Here is a 16,937-nt window from a genome sequence, read left to right as displayed (position 1 = left end):
CGGCCAAGGTGCAGCGGCACACCAAAGCCCCACCACAGCAGTTCCATCCCGCCCACCGGCGTTTCGACCACATTCATGTGGATATCGTGGGCCCCCTGCTAGTGTCGCGCGGAGCGCGTTACCTCCTCACTATCGTGGACCAGTTCACCAGATGGCCAGAGGCGGTCCCGCTCACCGACACCACCTCCGAATCTTGCGCCCGAGCCCTGATCGCCACCTGGATATCTCGCTTTGGTGTACCAGCCCACATTACCTCCGACAGAGGCGCTCAGTTCACCTCCAGCCTGTGGTCAGCTATGGCCAGCCTTTTGGGGACTCAGCTAGTGGGCTAGTGGAGCGTTTCCACCGTCACCTGAAGTCGGCTCTCATGGCCCGCCTGCGAGGAGCCAACTGGGCGGACGAGCTTCCCTGGGTCCTACTCGGCATCCGCACAGTGCCCAAGGACGACCCGCACGCCTCATCGGCCGAGTTGGTATACAGCGCGCCCCTGGTCGTCCCCGGGGAGTTCCTACCAGCCCCAAGGGGGCAAGAGGAAGAACCCGCAGCAGTCCTGGGCAGACTACGTGAGAAGCTCGGTAACCTGGCCCCCATACCCACTTCACAGCACGGGCGGCACCCGACCTGCGTACCCAAAGACCTACAGAACTGTAAGGTTGTGTTTGTACGAAGGGGTGGGCAGTGGCCACCGCTGCAGCGGCCACACAACGGGTCCACGTTCGTGCTGGACGTTGGGGGGAAAGAGGAGGTTTTCACGGTGGACCGCCTCAAACCGGCCCATGTGGACCTGGCGCAACCGGCCGAGTTTCCGGCACCTCGGCGCAGAGGCTGACCTCCGAAGCAGGTTCTGGCCCAGACTGTGGACATTGGGGGGGGGTGTATCGCCGGTTCTGGGGGGGGGGGGTTATGTGGCGACCCATTTCCTGGCACATCCGAACCGACTCACAATTAGATAGCCTACGGGGGTTTGCGAGCACAGAGCTTTGGAGCCTTTGCGCCATGGGGGGGCCGGTTGAGGGAGGCTTAAAAGTGAGGCTGAAGTTTTCGAATAAAGTTTTTTCCTTCGACTGCAGTTACCGACTCCGTGTCGTAATTTTAGCGCTGCGTGTAGCACACCACTACAAATTCATGTTTCTTAATAATTTATTTAACACAGAAAAGCACATATGTATAATTGATACCAGGGGCAGTATAACAAGTTTGATAATTAAAGTTCCCTTGAGTAAATTTGATAAACCATGTACCCCATGTACAACCTTTGGTGCTAAGTGTGGAGACTGCCTTTTTCCAAAATGAATACAGCTATTGTGACAGATTGGGAGATGGTGTAATTGAAAAACATCTTCCTTTTTTGTCATCTAAGCCTGAATTTACACCAGCCAGATCAAGTCTTCTCTATTGCCTTCCAAGTTAATTTTAACAAAACTGAGCTGGCTTCCTGTGCATGTCTTGGAAGCAGAAACTGTGAACTTGTTATAGGCTCTGAAATCCCCAAGTCACATCCTCATTTGGCTCGGTTCAGGAATGCACCCAAGCAGAGTTTACCCTTATGTGATAACATTTAGTGCAAGTTATGAATCTTTTGAATCATACATGCAGTATCTGGAGGAACCATAAAGTTAATTAGTGTTGAAATCCATTATTCTTGTGCAAAATAAAATAAAAGCATAAGACCATTTGATACAGGAACAGAATTTGGCCAATTGGCCCAATGAGTCTGCTGCACCATTCAATCATGGCTGAATTTTATTTTCAACCCTGTTCTCTCAACTTCACCTCATAAGCCTTAATCCATGTACTAAACAACAATCTATCAATCTGCCTTAATACACCTAATGACATGGCCTCCACAGCCCTCTGTGGCAATGAATTCCATAGAAAAACCATCTTCTGGCTGAAGAAATTCCATCTTATTCCAGATTTAACCTTATTCCTTTATCCCTTTATTCTGAGAATATGTACTGTATACATAGTTTGATAATAAATTTAAATTACTTTGATTTTACTTTGAGTTTATTGAGAGTTGTTGATACTTGCACTCATCTCAGGCAACTGTAAAGTACTCTATCACTCTTTTGATGTGCACCATATATAACCATATAACGATTACAGCACGGAAGCAAGCCATCTCGGCCCTTCTAGTCCATGCTGAACACTTACTCTCACCTAATCCCACTGACCCGCACTTAGCTCATAACCCTCCATTCCTTTCCTGTCCATATTGTTACGTATCCCGTAACTGGATAACTCACCAGCAAAGATAGAGAGGTCCGTTGGAGTCTGATGGCACTATTTTTGAACGGTTTTATTCATAAAGGGGGGCACAAAAGTAAGGTTAATACAAACACTCAGAACATATACATCGGCAAAACTCAATCTAAAGCGCAGGTATAGCAATAATCATCATTAAGAAATAATCTCAACTGTTGTCTAGGGGATAATATATTGTCCGTTGGAAATATAAAAGTCACTCAGAAGTCTGCAGGCGTCAGTCTTTTTGGGGAATCACTGGGTTTCACGACTAGAGATGGGGCAGTGTTGGATCTCCTGTTAGGGAATGCGATAGGTCAGCTGACAGATGTATGTGTTGGGGAGCATTTCGGGTCCAGTGATCATAATAGCATTAGCTTCAATATAATTATGGAGAAGGACAGGACAGGACCTAGAGTTGAGATTTTTGATTAGAGGAAGGCTAACTTTGAGGAGATGCAAAGGGATTTAGAGAGAGTGGATTGGGTCAAGTTGTTTTATGGGAAGGATGTAATAGAGAAGAGGTCATTTAAGGGTGAAATTATGAGGGTACAGAATCTTTATGTTCCTGTTAGGTTGAAAGGAAAGGTTAAAGGTTTGAAAGCACTATGGTTTTCAAGGGATATTAGAAATTTGGTTCGGAAAAAGAGTGATGTCTACAATAGATATAGGCAGCATAGAGTAAAGGAATTGCTCGAGGAAAATAAAGAATGTAAAAGGAATCTTAAGAAAGAGATTAGAAAAGCTAAAAGAAGATATGAGGTTGGTTTGGCAAATAAGGTGAAAGTAAATCCGAAAGGTTTCTACAGTTATATTAAAAGCAAGAGGATAGTGAGGGATAAAATTGGCCCCTTAGAGAATCAGAGTGGTCAGCTATGTGTGGAGCCAAGGGAGATGGGAGAGATTTTGAACGATTTCTTCTCTTCGGTATTCACTAAGGAGAAGGATATTGAATTGTGTAAGGTGTGGGAAACAAGTAAGGAAGTTATGGAACCTATGACAATTAAAGAGGTGGAAGTACTGGCGCTTTTAAGAAATTTAAAAGTGGATAAATCTCCAGGTCCTGACAGGATATTCCCCAGGACCTTGAGGGAAGTTTGTGTAGAGATAGCAGGAGCTCTGACAGAGATCTTTAAGATGTCATTAGAAACGGGGATTGTGCCAGAGGATTGGCGTATTGCTCATGTGGTTCCAGTGTTTAAAAAAGGTTCTAGAAGTAAGCCTAGCAATTATAGACCTGTCAGTTTGACATCAGTGGTGGGAAAATTAATGGGATGTATTCTTAGAGATAGTATTAATAATTATCTGGATAGACAGGATCTGATTAGGAGTAGCCAGCATGGATTTGTGCATGGAAGGTCATGTTTGACAAACCTTATTGAATTTTTTGAAGAAGTTACGAGGAATGTTGACGAGGGTAAGGCAGTGGATGTAGTCTATATGGACTTCAGCAAAGCCTTTGACAAAGTTCCACATGGAAGGTTAGTTAAGAAGGTTCAGTCGTTAGGTATTAATGCTGGAGTAATAAAATGGATTCAACAGTGGCTAGATGGGAGATGCCAGAGAGTAGAATTGTTTATCGGGATGGAGGCCGGTGACTAGCGGGGTGCCTCAGGGATCTGTTTTGGGCCCAATGTTGTTTGTAATATACATAAATGATCTGGATGATGGGGTGGTAAATTGGATTAGTAAGTATGCCAATGATACTAAGGTAGGAGGTGTTGTGGATAATGAGGTGGGTTTTCAAAGCTTGCAGGGAGATTTATGCCGGTTAGAAGAATGAGCTGAACGTTGGCAGATGGAGTTTAATGCTGAGAAGTGTGAGGTTCTACATTTTGGCAGGAATAATCCAAATAGAACATACAGGGTAAATGGTAGGGCATTGAGGAATGCAGAGGAACAGAGAGATCTAGGAATTACAGTGCATAGTTCCCTGAAGGTGGAGTCTCATGTAGATAGGGTGGTGAAGAAGGCTTTTAGAACGCTGGCCTTTATAAATCAAAGCATTGAGTACAGAAGGTGGAATGTAATGTTAAAATTGTACAAGGCATTGGTAAGGCCAAATTTAGAGTATTGTGTGCAGTTCTGGTCACCGAATTATAGGAAAGATATCAATAAATTAGAGAGAGTGCAGAGACGATTTACTAGGATGTTACCTGGGTTTTAGCACTTAAGTTACAGAGAAAGGTTGAACAAGTTAGGTCTCTATTCATTGGAGCGTAGAAGGTTGAGGGGGGATTTGATTGAGGTATTTAAAATTTTGAGAGGGATAGATAGAGTTGACGTGAATAGGTTGTTTCCATTGAGAGTAGGGGAGATTCAAACGAGTGGACATGATTTGAGAGTTAGGGGGCAGAAGTTTAAGGGAAACACGAGGGGGTATTTCTTTACTCAGAGAGTGATAGCTGTGTGGAATGAGCTTCCTGTAGAAGTAGTAGAGGCCAGTTCAGTTGTGTCATTTAAGGTAAAATTGGATAGGTATATGGACAGGAAAGGAGTGGAGGGTTACGGGCTGAGTGCAGGTAGGTGGGACTAGGTGAGATTAAGAGTTCGGCACGGACTAGGAGGGTCAAGATGGCCTGTTTCCGTGCTGTGATTGTTATATGGTTATATGGTTTCAGAGAGAGTGAGGAAAAACAACAAAACTTGCCCGGGTCTTTGACAAAGCAACTCCGTTGAATCAGGGGAGCGTTGTTTCCCTGTTATTAGTTCGAAGTCCTTCTCGGTATTATCAGCCACCCACTCCCCAGGCAGAGAAGTTACTTAGTTACAGAGAAGCACGTGGCTTTTGACTGGCTTCCAGCTATCACGGGAGCGTTGAGCGATCGAGTCCTTCTGGTGCGTCTCTCTGGGGTACCACCTTCTGCAGTCCCCTTTTATCTTGACTTGCAGAGTTGTAGATGTCCATCAAAGTAGGGTGATGCAATCCCCACCCCCACATTGCCCGAGGGTGTCCATATCCGTGGTAGCTGTCACGTAGCAGGGTCATGCCCTCAGCACAGGTGTCTCTGAGAGCCATGGCCAAAACCATTACATTATCTCTCATTTGCCTGGGTCCGAGACCCGAATTAATAGTGCTCTTGCGATTCTCCGGAAGGAGGGGGCTGCTCCCGCCCCTTCGGCCCCTCAGAGCTGTGGTACATTCATAACACCTCCCCTCTAAAAAAACGTTTTTTACCAACGGTTAAAAACGGAGTTGTACAGAGTCTTACATGATTTTTTAATCTAACACACCACCCAAGCTTTTTCTTTTAATTACAGAGCCATACAGTTATACACTTAGTTCAGCATCGAGATAAACAATCTGCTAGCACAGCCTCTGGAAATCGTGTAGCAGCACACATCATGGTCATGATATACTGCCACCCCCTCACAGTTTTAGGTAGGGGTCCCACAAAATCTACAATGATTCGGGAGAAAGGCTCCTCGCACGCGGGGATGGGTCGGAGGGGTGCCTTAGGGATAACTTGTTTCGGCTTACCCACCATTTGGCAGGTATGACACTTTTTACAATATTCAGTAATCTCTTTTCTCATGTTTGGCCAATGGAACTCTCTTTGAACCCAATCCACTGTCTTCGTTATTCCCAGATGCCCGCCTAATGGTCCCTTATGAGCTAAGTTCAGAATTTCGTCCCGATACGCTTTCGGGACTACTATCTGATGTACCACCACCCAGTCCTCATCGACCGACACCTTGGGGGGCCTCCACTTCCTCATCAACTTCCTCCTTCAGGTAGTAACCTTCGGGCTCGGTTTCAACCTTGGTCTCCGAAAGAACCAACTCTCTCAAGGCTATCAGCTCCTCGTCCCTTTCCTGTTCCCATACAAACTCTCGTCTGGCTAAGGGCAGGTCTACCTCCCCCTGTTTACTGTCTCCCCCCTCCTTACTCTCCGGTTTACCTTCCTCGAACCCTCGCTGGTACAGAGTCAGTAAAAACGTGTCGACCAAATCAAAACCGGCCAGATTTAGACTGCTCTCTCTCTCAGCTGTCTTTTTCGACATGCTGTGAGTGACCGCGCAGGCGGGGTATATCTTCAGATCTGAGGGAGGGGCCTCAATCCTCGCAGGCTGGGTTGTCAGCTTCACGGCTGTTCCCATTTTCCCTCCCGCTAGGTCGTTCCCCAGAAGGACATCCACGCCTTCCCCCGGCAATTCCGGCAGGACCCCCAGCTCCACTGGTCCCGACACCAACTCACAATCTGGAAGGACCCTATGCAAGGGTACCACTTCGGTCCATTTTCCTATGCCTCTCAGGGCTACCTCTCCCGTCGGAGGTCCGAACTCTAGCACTTTACGGCTAATCAATGATAGCTCAGCTCCACTGTCTCTCCAGATCTGTACTGGAATTTGTGGGCCTCCCTCCTCCAGGGACACGGTTCCTTCGGAACTAAACGTCTCACGCCCCTCCTGTACTCCATCTACCAGGGGCCCTCTCGCCGATTTTCCGATCGACGCGATACATCCTATAGGGATAGCTGCTTTCCCTTTTTCTGGCTCCTTCCTCGGAGCGGGGCACTTAGATGCAATATGTTCCACCTTTCCACAATTAAAACAGGTCAAACCAGGAAATCTCCAGGTTTCTGGCCTGGTATCCTCACTTTTCCGGCTAGCTCCCGGCTGAGTTTCTACCTTAGCCGGCGGGCTTTCCCTACCATTCCCACGGTCTCTCAGATAACTTTTTGTCGAGGAAAACTTTGTCTTGTGAGTTAGGACATATTCATCTGCGAACCTAGCAAATTCTGCGATGGACCTAGTCGGCCTCTCATTCAAATACATCCGGATCTCCTCCGGAACACAACTTTTAAATTCCTCAATCAACAGTAAATCTCTGAGACGCCCATAATCCTCGTCCACCCTTTCCATGGTGCACCAACGGTCCAAGAGCACCCCCTTCTCATGGGCTAGATCGGTATACATTTGATTCCACCCTTTCCTTAAATTTCTAAACTTTTGTCTATAGGCCTCAGGTACCAATTCATAAGCCTGGAGAATGGCCTCCTTTACTTCAGCATAATTCTCCGCTTCCCCCTCCTCCAGGGACAATGCCGCATATGCTCGTTGGGCCTTCCCCTTTAACACGCTTTGTAACAACGCCACCCACTGCTCTTTTGGCCACTTCTGATTTACTGCCACCTTTTCAAAAAGCAAGAAATAACTATCGACATCTGTCTCCTCGAACGGGGGTACCAATCTCAACTCCCTACTAACATTAAACCGCTCCGCTCGGTCTAACTCTTGATCTGTTCGCTCGTTCCTTACCTTCTCTATCTCACAGTCATGTTTCCTCTGTTTCTCTTTCTCGACTGCTTCTAGCTCCTTTAGGTGAATTTCATGCTGTCTTTGCCTCTCTCTTTCTCTCTCTCTCTCTCAACCCTTTCTCTCTCTCTCTCAGCCCTTTCTCTCTCTCTCTCAGCCCTTTCTCTCTCTCTCTCAGCCGCTTCCAGCTCTTTTAACTTAATTTCTCCACCTCTAACTGAACCGTCCCACTTGATGGTACCTTTTCAGGGATATCTCCCAATACCTCAGCTTCAAACACCTTCTTCCCAATGTAATACTGGATAATGGCCCTTCGCACCTCCCGCTTTTTCATGGACGACCTCACTTCTGCGAGGTTCAACCCTTCGCCAAATTTAACAAGTCTGATTTGGTGGCCGCTTCTAGCGCCCCCCCAGTCGGGTTTTTCATAAATTCACCCATGTCCATCTTTGCTGGTTTCCCGTCTGGCTACCCGCGTAACCAGATTCAAGTTTTTGACTACAAGCCCGATTCACTGGCCTCCCAATTTGGTGTCAAATCCCGAGATGAGAAACCCCAAGTTGTTGCGTATCCCGTAACTGGATAACTCACCAGCAAAGATAGAGAGGTCCGTTGGAGTCTGATGGCACTATTTTTGAACGGTTTTATTCATAAAGGGGGGCACAAAAGTAAGGTTAATACAAACACTCAGAACATATACATCGGCAAAACTCAATCTAAAGCGCGGGTATAGCAATAATCATCATTAAGAAATAATCTCGACTGTTGTCTAGGGGATAATATATTGTCCATTGGAAATATAAAAGTCACTCAGAAGTCTGCAGGTGTCAGTCTTTTTGGGGAATTGCTGGGTTTCACGTGTTTCAGAGAGAGTGAGGGAAATCAACAAAACTTGCCCGGGTCTTTGACGAAGCAACACTGTTGAATCAGGGGAGCGTTGTTTCCCTGTTATTAGTTCAAAGTCCTTCTCGGTTTTATCAGCCACCCGCTCCCCAGGCAGAGAAGTTACGGAGCGCACGTAGCTTTTGACTGGCTTCCAGCTATCACGGGAGCGTTGAGTGATCGAGTCCTTCTGGTGCGTCTCTCTGGGGTACTGCCTTCTGCAGTCCCCTTTTATCTTGACTTGCAGAGTTGTAGATGTCCATCAAAGTAGGGTGATGCAATCCCCACCCCCACATTGCCCGAGGGTGTCCATATCCGTGGTAGCTGTCACGTAGCAGGGTCATGCCCTCAGCACAGGTGTCTCTGAGAGCCATGGCCAAAACCGTTGCATTGTCTCTCATTTTCCTGGGTCCGAGACCCAAATTAATAGTGCTCTTGCGATTCTCCGGAAGGAGGGGGCTGCTCCCGCCCCTTCGGCCCCTCAGAGCTGTGGTACATTCATAACACCTCCTCTCTATCCAAATTTGCTTTAAATGACAATATCGAACCTGCCTCTACTACTTCTACTGGAAGCCCATTCCACACAGCTACCACTCTCTGAGTAAAGAAATTCCCCCTCATGTTACCCTTAAACATTTTCTCCCTAAGTCTTAACTCACGTCCTCTTGTTTGAATCTCCCCTACTCTATAGAAATATAAAAGATGAATATAAATATGAAGATATCCACGTGGCTGGTCCAACTAAAGCTGTAGTCAAAGGTAAACTCCAGGATACTGGTGGTGGAGAACTCAGTGATGGTACCAAAGCTGAATGTTTGCAAGATATGCTTAGATATTTTTTACACTGGAGATAATCATTGCCTGGCAATCCTGAGGCATGATTATTACTTGGCAGTTATCAATGTTGCCAAATCTTGCTGTATGCAGTTATTATATTTTTATTTAGAGATACAGCATGGTAACAGGCCCTTCTGGCCAAATGAGCCGACCTCCTTGCAAACCACCTTTTTAACTCTGGCCTAATCAAAGATATTTTACAATAACCAATGAACCTACTCACTGGTACGTCTTTGCACTGTGCACCTGAAGGAAACCCACAGGTATACTGGAAAGACAAACAAGTTCTTACAGAAGGTGCCAAAATTGAACTCAGAGCTGTATTGGTGTCATGCTAACCACTACACTAGCGTGGTGCCCTCCTTGGGATGATTAACCTCTATGGTAGGATAAGTAAAGATCCAACTAACAGAATGTTTTCCCTTCAGTACCCATTGACTTCATTTTTACCTGAATACATTAATACCAGACTCAATCAAATTCGACCTTGAATTTAAATCTCAACTCGGGCATTCAGCTTTCTGGTCCAAGTTTGGACCGAGGATGTGATGAGATCCTGGTGAAACGGAGACTGAGTATCAGTGGTAGGTATACTATTGGAAAGTAAGAGCAGCTTAATAGTAACAGATTTGATCACATTGCTGGCTTAGAGTAGACTTATTGGGGAATAATTAGCTAGACTGTATTTATCTCAGACATTCAGAGAAATTTCTAGTTGGCTGCTTAGTATGTTGTAACTGTGCTGTAACTATTTTGAGTTATAGATTCACAAAGTCAAAGAGCAAAAAATTTTAGATGCATACCCTTTGGCCCAACAAATCCGTGCTGTCCTCCTAGTAAGTACTAATTTGTTGTGTTTGGCCATATACTTCCAGGCCTTTCCCCTCCATGTACCTACCCTATGCACAGTATCCTAAATTGTACTTGCCTCAACCAATTCCTTTGTATGTTACATACACTGTCCCTATCACCCCCTGGCAACTTTAAAATTGTTCCTTCTTGACCCAAATATCCGCCTCTGAGTTTGGACTCCCCGACCATGGGTTAGAGGTAGAGCTGGTTCAGCAAGACAAATCTGCTGTATTACACCAGGGATGTTGTATGGCCTTATGTTTTTGGCCAGAACCTTAAGCCATTTTTTGATATCGTACAGAATGAATTGATTGTCTGAAGAGTGGCTTTTATAATTTAGGGGATCTCATGAGGAAGCCAAGATGAATAATCTATCCAACTGATCATTTGTGTGAATGCTTTAATATTTTCTGTGGTGGGTCTTACCATTGCTAAGGATGTGAATATTCTTGGAGTCTTTTAAAGATCAAACTTCAAAGTATATTTATTATTAATGTATGGATACCATATACAACTTCGAGATTCTTTTTTTTGCAGACAACAGGAAAATAAAAAAAATAATAGAATTAATGAAAAACCAGATGACAAACATCCAATGTGCAAAAGAGCAAATGATATAGATAATAATAAAGTAAGTAAATTATACGGAGAACAGGAGCTACAGAGAAAATGAGTGTACAGACTGTGGAGCCAAGTCAGTACTGAGGCAAGTGAAACCATCCATGCCAGTCCAGGAGCCCAATGGTTGTAACGCACCAACTGTTCCTGAACCTGGTAGTATGGGACCCAAGACTCCTGCACCTCCCATGAGACAGAAATAGCTAATGGACAGAAAGATGTCAAATGCAGGTAGTAGGAGTGAGCACCGATGGAGGAACCAGGCTGGCACAAAGAAGCAGAGCTGGACACCTCTGAACACATGTTTCTTCCTGTCAATTGTTTAGCTGATGCTTACACGTGATGGGAATTTGGTCTGATTGGTGGTGATAAGGAAGCTTAGCTCTGTTTATTGTGACTCAATAGGGTTTCATCGAAAGACTTCATTATGGCCACCTTGGAACATCATTAGCAATAGAACACACTGCCATAAGCAATTCATTGATCATTGATCACTGACATGGTCTCTTCCATCAGAGTCAAGGACAGATAACCATCTGGAATTACACTGAATTGATACCGTCCAGATGTCCAAGTCATATTACAGCTAGAGCTTTCAATTCATCATTGTTAATCACATTTTAATGTGATTCTAGATTAACACAACAATTTTCCAAAACAATATTAGCTTTGTAGCAGCTTCCATAGGCTACTTTAGTCCAATGTGTTGCCTTGAACTTTTGTTGTCAGGACCTAATGTGTCAACTGGTCATGATGTATAATTAATCAACTATATTTGAAATAATCATGATTGCGGATTGACAGAGGTCTACAAACTCAAAATTGAAGCTTAGTTTCTTGGAGGGAAAGTTATCTTTGGTCACTAACATAAAAATCTAATCCTTCCTCTACAAATTTAATTTCGTGTGGCCAGATCAAACTAGCCAATGGATCTATGAACAGCCCATTAGATACAGTACACAGGTCAAACCATTCCTAATGCCCATGTCTTCACTTTGTGATGAAGGAGTCAGCTGCACACATCTTGCACTGTTCCTAAAATCAGCATTAATAATACAGAGCCAAGAGGCTGAAGATGTTTTGTTGTCTTTTAGCACACATATCAAATATGGCAAGTTTTCATATCAATAAATAGAGTTACAGACCAGGATAGGAAAAGTAAGTTGCTGGAATAACTTATCGGAATCAGGTTCATTATCTCTGACATGCATCTTGAAATTTGTTTTATGCTGTTTTGTGGCTGCAGTACAGTATAAGACAAAAAAATCTACAAGCTACAATAAATAGATAGATAGACAAATAGAATGAAAGAGAAATAGCAAGGACCATTCAGAAACCTTATTGTAGAGGAGAAGAAGTTGTTCTTAAAATATTGAGTGTGGATATTTGGGCTCCTGTACCTCCTTCCTGACAGAAATAACAAAAGAAGGCCATGGCTTGGGTGGTGAGGGTCTTTAATGATGGATGTCTTTCTTTAGAAACTGCCTTTTGAAGATGTCATCCATGGAGAAGAGGCTTGTGCCTTGTTATCCTTGTATGCTCTCCTCGTGACCATATGGGTTTCCTCCAGATGCTCTGGTTTCTTCCCATGTTTCAAAGATGTATGGGTTATGATTTCTAAATTGTGGGCATACCACATCTGTGCTGGAAGTAATCCAGCAGCCACACAATCCTCACTGATTTGAGGCAAACAATACATTTCATTGTATGTTTCAAAGTACATGTGACAAGTAAATCTTACAGGTCAAGTCGTCAAGTCAAGTCAACTTTTATTGTCATTTCGACCACAACTGCTGGTACAGAGCATAGTAAAAATGAGACAACGTTTTTCAGGACCATGGTGTTACATGACACAGTACAAAAAACTAAACGGAACTACGTAATAAAAAAAACACAGAAAGCTACACTAGACTACAGACCTACACTGGACTGCATAAAGTGCACAAAAACAGTGCAAGCATTACAATAAATAATAAACAGGACAATAGGCAAGTCCAAGCTCTGGGTGTTGAGGAGTCTGATAGCTTGGGGGAAGAAACTGTTACATTGTCTGGTTGTGAGAGCCTGAATGCTTCAGAGCCTTTTCCCAGACGGCAAGAGGGAGAAGAGATTGTATGACGGGTGCATGGGGTCCTTCATAATGCTGCTTCCTTTGTGGATGCAGCGTGTAGTGTAAATGTCCATGAGGGCAGGAAGAGAGACCCCGATGATCTTCTCAGCTGACCTCACTATCCGCTGCAGGGTCTTGCGATCCGAGATGGTGCAGTTTCCGAACCAGGCAGTGATGCAGATGCTCAGGATGCTCTCAATACAACCTCTGTAGAATGTGATGAGGATGGGGAGTGGGAGATGGACTTTCCTCAACCTTCGCAAAAAGTAGAGACGCTGCTGGGCTTTCTTTGCTATGAGCTGGTGTTGAGGGGCCAGGTGAGATTCTCCGTCAGGTGAACACCAAGAAATTTGGTGCTGTTTACGATCTCTACCGAGGAGCCGTTGATTTTCAGCAGGGAGTGGTCACTCCGTGCCCTCCTGAAGTCAACAACCATCTTTTTTGTTTTGTTCACATTGAGAGACAGGTTGTTGGCTCTGCACTAGTCCATTAGCCGCTGCACCTCCTCTCTGTAAGCTGACTCATCATTCTTGCTGATGAGATACAATCTCTCCTGTACGTCTCCTCATCACCATCTGAGATTCTGCCAACAACAGGGTTGTCATTGCTGAATTTATAGATGGTTTTTGAGCCATGCCTAAACACTCAGCCATGTGTGTAGCGAGGGTAGAGCAGCAGGTTAAACCCACATCCTGCAGATCCACTTGTACTGAATGTCAGGAAGTAGAGGTGATCTATGCTGACTTTTCATTTTAATTACGGTACTAATAGTTAAATTTACTTAAAATAGACACATTTAATTTTTGCTATTTTCTGATTTTTTTACACATTTTAATTTCTCAAATACTTTCATACTGTTTTAACACTGACCAGCCAAGGCACAAGAAAGGTATGGGTAAAGTTCTTTGACCGCATCACTTGGCCATCAGACTGTTAGTAGATTTAGAAAATTGCTGATTTAAATCTTGCCACGAATTTTATATGCACATTTGCACAATGAAAAACTGTTACACTGACTACTGTCTAATTGCTGCTGAACAATGAATACAGCAAAGAAGGCGGATCTAAGTTATTCAAAAAGAAGTCAGATGTAGTTTTCACCGAATGAGCTTTGGTAGTCTAGAATTCATTGCCTGAAAGGATGATGGGTGTAGGAACGCACTGTATTTAAAATATCCAAATGAGTACTTGAAGAATCACAACTACAGGACTATGTATCCCAAGAGCTAGAGTAAGATTATCCTCAAAAGCTCCAACTTTGCATTGGCTTTCATAATGGAATTGATATCTACCTATGGTACCATAAATTCCAAATATTTTTTGAGATCTCTAAATGTCATCAGAATAGCCTAATCCAAAATTCACTAAATTTTTTCCAGTTAATTATCGTTAGCTCTATTTCCAGTTCAAAATGCTGTAAACACCTTTTCCCCAGTTTAATTGTTCTGAACTCAATGAGTTGTTTCCCCCCATTCATCAAAGTGGTGTAATAAAGATACACCACTTTGATTAATGACTCTGTGATTCTGTGGTTAAGAAGGCATGCAGTGCATTGGCCTTCATCAACCATGGAATTGAGTTTAGGAGCTGAGAGGTAATGTTGCAGCTTTATAGGACCTTGGTCAGACCCCACTTGGAGTTCTGTGCTCAGTTCTGGTTGCCTCACTACAGTAAGGATATGAAAACCACAGAAAGGGTACAGAGGAGATTTACAAGGATGTTGCCTGGATTGGGGAGTATGCCTCATGAGAATAGGTTGAGTGAATTTGGCCTTTTCTCCTTGAAGCGACAGAGGATGAGAGGTGATCTAATAGAGGTATATAAGATGATGAGGGGCATTGACCATGTGGATAGTCAGAGGCTTTTTCCCAGGGCTGAAATGGCTAGCATGAGAGGGCATAGTTTTAAGGTGCTTGGAAATAGGTACAGAGGAAATGTCAGGGGTAAGTTTTTTTATGCAGAGAGAGGTGAGTGTGTGGAATGGGCTGCCAGCAGCGGAGGTAGAGACAGATATGATAGGGTCTTTTAAGAGACTCCTGGATAGGTACATGAAGCTTAGAAGAATAGAGGGCTATGTGTAACCATAGGTAATTTCTAAGGTAAGGACATATTTGGGATGGCTTTGGGGGCTGAAGAGCTTGTATTGTGCTGTAGGTTTTCTATGTTTCTATACTAGGAAGAAGTAATTTCAAGTAATTGATGCTGGGATTATTCCTAAATTATATTTTTCATATGCCTCAAATATAGGTTGCATTGTGATGAAAATCAAATATTTTCATCAGTTCCTTTGCTACAAAGATCTCCATTTCACAGAAGAATAATGAGGTAGAAAATTTGCACTTCACCGTTCTTAACTCAATGTAGCTGGAAGCATGTCACATTGTTTCTAATTATTCAATTCCAATGCCCCATGGCAGAAACCTTGAGTCCAATGGCCTTCACTGAAATTCAGGTGAAAATGTAAATATGTGCAACATCTTGACCTTTTCAGACATGAGGTACTGCAAGAATGTGTGCCGTGAATTAGAGAATTCAAGAGATATGAATTCTTGAGAGTTTGAAAGAATAAGAGCAGATTGAATTCTACATATTTATAGTGTTAGTCAAAATCAATGCAATGACGATGTTTTCCCTTGTTGAGGAGGCTGGGACCAGGGGTAAGGCTATATCAATCTTTCCTGTAGTGTGTGGTGAATCTTTATAATTAGACCAGTCTTTGGTATTCACTAAGGAGAAGGATATTGAATTGTGTCAGGTAAGGGAAACAAGTAGGGTAGTTATGAAAGCTATGATGATTAAAGAAGAGGAAGTACTGGCGCTTTTAAAGAATATAAAAGTGGATAAGTCTCCAGGTCCTGACAGGATATTCTCTAAGACCTGGAGGAAAGTTATTGTAGAAATAGCAGGGGCTCTGACAGAAATATTTCAAAGGTCATTGGAGACAGGGATGGTGTCGGAGGATAGGCGTAATGCACATGTGGTTCCATTGCTTAAAAAGGGTTCTAAGAGTAAACCTGACAATTATCAGCCTGTAAGTTTGACATCAGTGGTGGGTAAATTAATGGAAAGTATTCTTAGAGATGGTATATATAATTATCTGGATAGACAGGGTCTAATTAGGAACAGTCAACATGGATTTGTGCATGGAAGGTCATATTTGACAGATCTTATTGAACTTTTTGAAGAGAAAAGCAATGGATGTTGTCTATATGGACTTCAGTAAGGCCTTTGACAAGGTTCTGCATAGAAGGTTAGTTAGGAAGGTTCAATTGTTAGGTATTAATATTGAAGTAGTAAAATGGATTCAACAGTGGCTGGATGGGAGATGCCAGAAAGTAGTTGTGGATAACTGTTTTTCAGGTTGGAGGCTGGTGACTAGTGGTGTGCCTCAGGGATCTGCACTGGGTCCAGTGTTGTTTGTCATATACATTAATGATCTGGATGATGGGGTGGTAAATTGGATTAGTAAGTATGCAGATGATACTAAGATAGGATAATGAAGTAGGTTTTCAAAGCTTACAAAGAGATTTAGGCCAGTTGGAAGAGTGGGCTGAAAGATGGCAGATGGAGTTTAATGCTGATAAGTGTGAGGTGCTACACTTTGGAGGACTAATCAAAATAGTACATTCATGGTGAATGGTAGGGCATTGAAGAATGCAGTAGAACAGAGTGATCTAAGAATAATGGTGCATAGTTCCCTGAAAGTGGAATCTCACGTGGATACAGTGGTGAAGAAAGCTTTTAGTATGCTGGCCTTTATAAATCAGAGCATTGAGTATAGGAACACACACAAAATGCTGGTGGAACATGCCAGGCAGCATCTATAAGGAGAAGCACTGTCGACATTTCGGGCCGAGACCCTTTGTCAGGACTAACTGAAAGGAAAGATAGTAAGAGATTTGAAAGTTGGGATGTAACATTAAAATTGTAGAAGGCATTGGTGAGGCCAAATTTGGAGTATTGTGTACAGTTCTGGTCACCAAATTATAGGAAAGATGTCAACAAAATAGAGAGAGTACAGAAAAGATTTACTAGAATGTTACCTGGATTTCAGCACCTAAGTTACAGGGAAAGATTGAACAAGTTAGGTCTTTATTCTTTGGAGCGTAGAAGGTTGAGGGGGGGACTTGAT

The sequence above is a fragment of the Hypanus sabinus genome, chromosome 5 (assembly GCF_030144855.1).
Source record: "Hypanus sabinus isolate sHypSab1 chromosome 5, sHypSab1.hap1, whole genome shotgun sequence".
NCBI lineage: Eukaryota > Metazoa > Chordata > Chondrichthyes > Myliobatiformes > Dasyatidae > Hypanus > Hypanus sabinus.
This window is presented reverse-complemented; position numbering follows the sequence as displayed.